This window comes from Elephantulus edwardii, unplaced genomic scaffold (assembly GCF_000299155.1).
Source record: "Elephantulus edwardii isolate Elephantulus edwardi_28Jun2011 unplaced genomic scaffold, EleEdw1.0 scaffold00123, whole genome shotgun sequence".
Lineage (NCBI taxonomy): Eukaryota > Metazoa > Chordata > Mammalia > Macroscelidea > Macroscelididae > Elephantulus > Elephantulus edwardii.
The window spans coordinates 4,751,707-4,760,733 of NW_006399873.1; the positions used below are offsets into that span (position 1 = coordinate 4,751,707).

General features: G+C 37.7%; 1 pseudogene; it reads right to left on the reverse strand.

The window, feature by feature from the left end:
* The window catches only part of LOC102872197, a 100,698-nt pseudogene extending 92,291 nt beyond the window's left edge, over window positions 1–8,407 (reverse strand).
* Between the last annotated feature and the right edge of the window lie 620 nt (window positions 8,408–9,027).

Here is a 9,027-nt window from a genome sequence, read left to right on the forward strand (position 1 = left end):
TTTCTATCTTTCATCTATCTATCTATCTATCTATCTATCTATCTATCTATCTATCTATCTATCTGAAGTGGATGTCTCTCCTGCTTCCAAGCCTGTTTTATTTGGCAGATACACAAAAACTAGGTCCAAGGGCCGCAGGTCCGTGGGCCTAAAACTGTTTTGAAATATGATGCCAAAACCAATCAGCTCACACCCTGTGGAGAGCAAAGTCACATTCTAGTCTCCACCCTAAACCAGAAAACACACATTGGCAGAATCTGACCATTCTGCTCACTTCCAAGCCTGGAAATAGCCCCACACCAGCAGCCAAAAGCCTTTTAAAATACAAGGCCAAATCCAATGAGCTCAGACCCACATCCTAGGCTCAACCTCAAACTAGAAAACACACCTTTGCAGAAGCTGGCCGTTCCACTAATCTTCTAAGCCTGGAAATAGCCCCAGACTAGTTGTAGAATAGTTGAAATCTATTTAAAGAAAATCATGCCTAATAGAAGTATTTTCAGAATTTTATTTGTTTTAAATAAATATGTGCAATTTTGTTTTCAGATAGCTTGACAATCATATTTTTACAGAGATTAAACAAGTTTTGTTCCAGTTAATAAGGAGGTAATTTGAGCTCTCTTTTATATTTCCTTTTCATTTTAATGGTTAATGCCATTTTTTTTTTCTTTTCTAGACTGAGCATGATAAACACAATATAACCTTGCTTTTCATCTTCAGTGCTTTCTGAGTCTGGAAAACACTAGAATAGTTTTAATAGTTATTATTTAATATTTCTTAGTTACGGTCAGTTTTATATTCTGTGAAAATGTAAATGCTGGATTTATAATTCAGTAACAAAAGTACATTTGAACCTGCTGAATTATTTTTGTAACTAAGAAACATAATGAAAGTCTAAATTTTGCTGATAATTTCAAATTTATTGTGTATTTTTCCAGTTATCTTATTGTTATAAGAATGGCAAAACTAATTTGCTTACCTCGGTGTAAAAACTATCTAGTCATTAAGTGAAGAAATATTGTATTTTTTGAAAATATAATTGACCTTTCATGACTAATTGTTTGTGATTTATTATTTTACTACTCTTCCAGAAACATGGACTGAAGGAGAGTGACAGATACTTAAAAGAAATTGAGGGTCTTCCTCCTAGCCAAATTTATGATGGACTTTAATATGCTTCTAACATGGAAAAGCGTATCTTCAAGGATCGTAATTTTAGGCATAAATTTAGCCATTATTGATTAGATTGCATTATAGTTGAAGTAACTAATTCTACAGTTGATGGCAAATGGAAAGAAAATGGTCTGATTATTTCACTTTGAATTTTAAAAGGCATACAGTCAGGTTTAAACTTAGCCAGCTAAAAATAAAATAATGGGAAAAGGTGTTGTCAGCTAACTTAACAAAAATAGAAATGTTTTCATTACTTCAAAAATAATGAAAATATATTTTAGGAAGGAATCAACACTCCATTTCCCAATATTATTTGGCAACAAATCATAAAATGATAGTGTAGAAAAATGAAATGAGAGATAAGCACAACATATTTAGATTTTCAAAATAATTCAGAATAAAGTAGATCAAAACCTCAAACCAATTTTGATATGTTAAAACCATTTATTAACAACCATACACAACTTTACTAATGATCATTTTCATCAGGTCTTAAATGGAAAATTACATACATAGATACACACAATTATATCTATTGGCCAACTGACTAGAAGAGATCTATATTTGTTCCCATTCCAAAAAAGGCGACCCAACAGCATGTGGAAATTATAGAACAATATCATTGATAACACATGCTAGCAAAATTCTGCTAAAAATTATCCAGAAATGACTGGAACAGCACATCAACAGAGAACTGCCAGATCCAGGCTGGGTTTAGAAAGGGTCGTGGTACTAGGGATATTGTAACTAATATTAGATGGATCTTAACTGAAAGCAGGAAATACCAGAGGAATGTCTACCTGTGTTTCATTGACTATGCAAAGGCATTTGACTGTGTGGATCATAACAAACTGTGGCTGACTCTGAGAAGAATGGGAATCCCAGAACACTTGATGGTGCTGGTGTGAAGCCTATACTTGGACTAAGAAGCAGTCGTCAGAACAGGTTAAAAGTTAAGAAGGGTGTATGCCAGGGATCTGTCCTGTCTCCATACCTTTTCAATCTATATGCAGAACAGATTATCAAGGAGACTGAGCTATATGAGAAGTGTGGCATCAGGATTGGTGGAGGATTCATGAACAATCTGCATTATGCAGATGACACAACCTTGCCTGCGAAAACTGAGTAGGACCTGAAGCACTTGCTTCAATATGCATTGAGGCTCAATATCATGAAGACAAAGATTCTCGCCACTGGGACAATTGGCAGCATCAGGATGGGTGGTGATGAGATTGAGATTGTTCACAGCTTTGGTTTGCTTGGCTCCACAATCAACACTTTTGGTACCAGAATCCAGGAAATTAAAAAATGTATTGCAGTGGGAAAGTCTGCTGTTAGGGACCTCTCCAAAGTACTGAAGAGCAATGGTGTCCCACTGGAGACTAAGGTGCATCTGATACAGGCCATGGTCTTTGCAATCACTTGCTATGCATCAGAGAGCTGGACAATGACTAAGGAGGATAGAAGGAGAATTGATGACTTTGAGCTGTGGTGATGGAGAAGAGTATTGAATATATTATGGACTGCTAAGAAAACAAACAAGTTCAACCTGGACAGGCTACTCCTTGGAGTCAAGGAGTCTAAAGTTTCATAGGACATACTTTGGACATGTTGTAAAGAGGGGCCAGTCCTTGGAGAAGGACGTTATGCTTGGGAGAGTGGAGGGACAGCGCAGGGGAAGACCCTCTGTGAAGTGGATTGATTCAGTGACTGGGGCAACAGGGTAGGTGTTTCAAGACAGTGAGATTGTCATGGGACAGAACAGGACTAGGGCTGTTGTACATAGAGTCACTATGAGTTGCAGGTGACTCAACAGCACATCACAACAACAACAACACCTATATATAAGTGTCCAAAATAGGAATGATGAAACTTTGCTATCTTCACTTCAAAGGGCACTCTGACTGACTGCACTTTTTCAAGGACATACCTATTTGTTCTTTTGGTAGTATATGAAATAGTCAGTAGTGTTCTCCAATACCACAATTCAAGGCATCATTTTTTATTTCTGTCATCCTTAATTATAATCCAGTTTTCCAGTACATAGCAGATAATTGAGAAGACTATGCCTTTATTAGAAACAGCTTGGTCTTTAAACTAATATCATCATCACTCTTCATTATTTTGGAGAGGTCTCTGACAGCAGACTTATGCAATACAATAAGTCTTCTGATTTCCTTACTGCTGGTATCAAGTGTGTTGATTGTTGAACCAAGGAAAATGAAATAATTGACAGAGCCTCTCTTTTCTCCATCTGTCACAATGTTACTGTTGGTCCTGTGGTTGCAATCCACAATGAGGGCTGTATGTGATCCTTCTTCTTTTGCAGCAAGTGTTTGATATCCTCCTCACTTTTAGCAAAGTTGTGTTATATTCATACCGCAGGTTGTTGATGAATCTTCCTCCACTCCTGATGTTGAATTCTTCTTCATAGTATATATATATGTATATATATAGGACTCATAGCGTCCCTATGAACAAAAGACCTGTTCACTTGTATAACTTTTATCGTTTCTCCACCCCCATAGATTTTCCAGAGACAAGCTACTATATCAGAAATGGGATGTTTTAAAGCTTGTTTTAATCAGGGAGCTCCACCAAACACTGTCTACCATGGGTAAACATTATCACATTTGACACATCAGTGTCACAGTGTTCAGCTTCACAGCAACCATGAGTTACTTCTTTACAGCAAATGGACAGACCAGTGCTATACCACTTAGAAGAATGTTTGACCAAAAACAATTAAACCAGGCCTAAGGGCAGCAGATTAAAATCACCCACTTTTGGCTTGGTAGCATCACTTTCTGCCTGCTAGGCCTACAGAGCTTTCTCGTTCTTGTTAAGTGTCGTTGAGTCATAGAAGACTCATAGTGATCCTATGAATGAAAGCCTTAAATACGTGTGTGTGTATGTGTGTATATGTGTGCATTTATATATATGTGCAAAAAAATTGTTATGTGTTAAAAAGATAATGAAATGGAAATCAGAGAGTGCAAGTCATAAGATGCCTTCCAAGTTTTTATATATGTAACTGTGTGTGTGTGTGTGTATATATATATATATATATACACACACACACATATATATACATACACATGTATATGTATATATACACACACATGTATATGTATATGTATATGTATATAATTGTTGTAATGTATTATCAGATAAGAACCAACCAATAGCTAACTTCCCAGAGGATTTTCAGAGATAGTAAACAACACAAGAGGAAATTGTCCAGTACTGAGGAGCAAGTGTCAGTCTTGAAATTAAGATATGCCTGATCATAGCCATAGTCTTCTCGATAACTTGTTATACATCTGAGAACTAAACAACGACTAAGGAAGAGGAAGAATTGTTGCCTTTGAGTTGTGGTACTAAAGAAGATTCTTGAAAATACCATTGATTGTCAAGAGAATAATCAAGTCTGTCCTGGAAAAGATGAAACCAGATTGCTCTTTAGAGGCAAAGATTGTGAAACTCCATCTCACATACTTTGGCACATTTCCAGGAGTGACTAGTCTTTAGAGAAGGACATCATGCTTGGAAGGATAGAGGATCAGTGCAGAAGATAAAGACACCAGATGAGATAGACAGACGCAGTGAGCATGGCAATGGAAGCAAGTATGTCAGAAACAGTGAAACTGGCCCAAGATAGGACAGAATTCAGGGCTATTGGTCATAAGGTAGCAACTATGTGTTGTAGTTGACTGAACTACACATAAGAACAACAACATATATATATATATATATATATATATATACATAGTTAGTATATATGTATACTTACATATATACATATTATTTATTTATACATACATATGTTGTTTTTAAGTGCTGTTGAGTCACCTGTGACTTCTAGCAACCCTATGTACAACAGTCCTAAACGCTGCTCTGTCCTATGACAGTACTGTTTCTGACACACCCAGCCCTACTACTCCAGTCACTTAATCAATCTATCTCATAGAGGATCTTCCTCTCCTGGGCTGTCCCTTCACCCTGCCAAGCATGACGTCCCTCTCCAAGGACTGGTGCCTCCTTGCCTCATGTCCAAAGTATATCAGATGAAGCTTCAGCCTCCTTGCCTCCAAGGAGTAGCTTGGTTTAACCCTGTCCAGGTTGAACCTGTCTGTTTTCTTAGCAGTCCATAGTATATTTAATACTCTTCTCCAGCACCACAACTCAAATGCATAAATTCTTCTATTCTCCCTAGTCATTGTCCAATTCTCTGATGCATAGCAAGTGATTGCAAAGACCATGGCCTCTATCAGTCTCCAAGCGGACACCATTGCTCTTCAGTTCTTTGGAGAGGTCCCTAACAGCAGACTTTCCCACTGCAATATGTCTTTTAATTTCCTGGCTGCTGCTACCATGAGTGTTGACTGTGGAGCCAAGCAAACTAAAGCTGTGAACAATCCTAATCTTGTCACCATTATACATATATATGCATACATAGACACTACACATATATGACATATGAGCTCATATTAGCTCTGTTGGCAATAGGTTGTGCTGCAATTCCGAAGTCACGTTATTCAAAGTCACCAGCTGTTCCATGGAGAGGAGATTGATGGGCAATCTCCTCCCACGTGACTAACTGACTCTGAAAACCTGCCAAAGGATCAGCCATAGGTCAATTCTGATTCTATGTGTCTCTCAGGTAACTTAGTGGTAAGGAGATGCATTGCCAACCCAAAAGCAGGGAGTTTGAATTCACTAGCTGTTCCTCAATAGAAGATAGACGATCTCCTCCCACATAATGTATAGCTTCTGAAACGCCACTAGAGGGTTACCTTTGAGGTGATTATGAGGTGGAACATAACATCATCAATTGTGTATCATGAACTTTTTCACAAATTACTTCCTATGTGGACTATAAAGATCTTTCTGATCAAATTTTCTGTAGTAGATCTTATGCTATGAATTTAAATGGGCAATTAAAAAAGGAAAATATGTACTTATTTATGTGTGATACAACATGATTTTAATGTACCAATTGATGTGTTTTAGCTAACGGATGCTGCTCTGGATGTGCTCACCAAGTTGTGTCAAGAAATCTGGAGAACAACCACTTAGCCAACTGACTGGAAGAGATCTATATTTGTTCCCATTCCAAGAAGGGTGACCTAACAGAGTGTGGAAAGTATAGAACAATATCATTGATTTCACATGCAAGAAAGATTCTACTGAAGACTATCTAAAAACGATTGGAGCAATACATCAACAGAGAACTGCCAGAAGTCTAGGCTGGGTTTAGAAGGGGTTGTGGAACTCGGGATATTGTAGTTAATGTTAGATGGGCCTTGGCTGAAAGCAGGTAATTCCAGAAGAATGTCTATCTGTGTTTCAGTGATTATGCAAAAGCTTTTGACTGTGTGGATCGTAACAAACTGTGGCTGACTCTGAGAAGAAGGGAACCCCAGAACACTTGATCGTGCTAATGAGAAACCTATACTTGGACCAGGAGGCAGTCATCAGAACAGAGCAGGGAAATACTGCATGGTTCAAAATTGGGAAGGGAGTACACACCAGGGATGTGTTCTATCTCCATACCTTTTCAACCTGTATGCAGAATAGATTATCCTAGAGGTTGGGCTCTATGAGGAGAAATATGAGGTCAAGATTGGTGGAAGATCTATTAAAATCTGCGTTATGCAGATGACTCAACCCTGCTTGCTGAAACTGAGGAGGACCTGAAGCACCTGCTGCAGAGGGTCAAGGATTGCAACCTTCAGTATGGATTGAGGCTCAATGTCAAGAAGACAAAGATTCTCACCACTGGATCAATTGGCAGCATCAGGATGGATGGTGAAGAGATTGAGATTGCTAACAGTTTTAGTCTGCTTGGCTCCACGGTCAACACTCTTGACACCAGTAGCAAGAAAATTTAAAACAAAACAAAAAAAATATATTGTGATGGGTTAGTCTGCAGTTAGGGACCTCTCCAAAGTACTGAAGAACAATGGTGTCACTCTGGAGACTAAGGTGTGTCTGATACAGGCTACGGTCTTTGCTATCACCTGTTATGCATCAGAGAGTTGGTCAATGACTAGCAAAGATAGAAGGAGAATTCATGATTTTGAGCTGTGGTGCTGGAGAAGAGTACTGAATGTACCATGGACTGCTAAGAAAACAAAGAGATTCATCCTGGAGAGGATTAAACCAGGCTGCTCCTTGGAGGGAAGGATTCTGGGGCTTCGTATGACAAGCTCTGGTCATGTTTTAAGGATGGACAGGTCCTTGGAGAGGGATATCATGTTTGGGAGGGTGGAGGGATAGCGCAAGAAAGGAAGACCCTCTATGAGGTGGATTGATTCAGTGACTTGGGTAATTGGGATGGGTGTGTCAGAAGCAGTGCGATTGACACAGGATAGAGCAGGATTTAGGGCTGTTGTACATATATGGTCGCTATGAGTCGAAAGCTACTCGAAGGCACCTAAAAACAACAACATATAATTTTTGAAAATAAAAGGATCTGTCTTTTTTAAATTCATATGATAAAATTTGTTTTCCATATAAATTAGAGTTATGGTGTTAACCTAAATTTTCTCTTTTTTAAATCATTACTTTATGCTCCCTCTTGTTTCCAGCTATCTTATCTGTAGACACATGGTCTTGCAAATTATCAAAAATTATGGAACTCAGATAAAAGATATAGTGCTTTCCGCACTGAGTTCCAATACATGTGGCAGCAAGACTTGAGGAAGAAGATCTGGGTGGAAAGACCCTGGTGATGGTGGTGGAGAGATTGTGGCATTGTTATGGAGAAACTGTGGCAACGTGTGTCCTGAGGCTTTTTTTTTTTTTTAATTTGTGTTGCCCACAGTTAAAAGTTTTTCTGTTCTTGTCAGATACTTGAAGGAGAAGCTGACTTTTAACTGCTCTGAGGCAAACCTTGCTGGATGACTGAGGAAATCAGAGGCTTCTTGAAGTTGTGTTGCAGAACGGAAGGTGGAGCCTGGACTAACTGAGGAATTGTTCCTTGGGACTGCTGGACAAAACCTGGACTTGTATTGTGAGATATTCTTTACCTCTCCAACTTACTTCCCTAATAAACCCTTTCTTAGTATCATAATTGTAAGACAACAATGAATAAAGGAACCTACTATTGTCGCTGTGGTTCTAAACGTACCATGAGCCTAGCTATAGGCTCTTTATCAGCTTTCTGCTCTGAGGGGATGAAAGGCTGTGTTATTCTTACTCCTTCTGGCTCTTTCAGGGAGATGCTCATGGCCCTATGCCCCCATGACAAGGGCTAATGCATTATGTAGTCAGTATAGCATTTTGGTTAAACAGAACTTTTATTCAAAATTCAATTTTAAAAACCAGAGTTTATAATTTCTTAAATCATTTAGCAGTTTAAATAGATATTTATAATTTTGTTTGGCTTGAAAACATCAAGTATGGCTAAAGCCTCACTGTTAAAGCACAAAATTAATTAAATATATTTTATAGTTGAAATAAATATATATATATTTTCATGTCATTACTTTTATAAAAAGTAAATTTTTTTTTAAAAAAAGAAGAATCATGGAATTGAGACAAAAGACAAATACAAGTAATTTTTTTTTTTGCTTTCAAACAGTATTGCTTCAAGTATCCTATAGAAACCAACTTAGAAAATGAACACTACTGGTATGAGCTGGTTTTGACCTATTTACTTATGTTCCTGTGAATAATGTTTAAACTATTTATAAAGGGAAATCACAGAGCACTTTGATATATTTATATGAGGTGTTGTTAATTCACTCATTTAAAAAGAAAAAGAAGCTTACTATTAACGTACAACTATACAAGGTGCTTAGAATACAGAATTGAATAAAATGTGGTTTCACAACTTGAATAATTGAG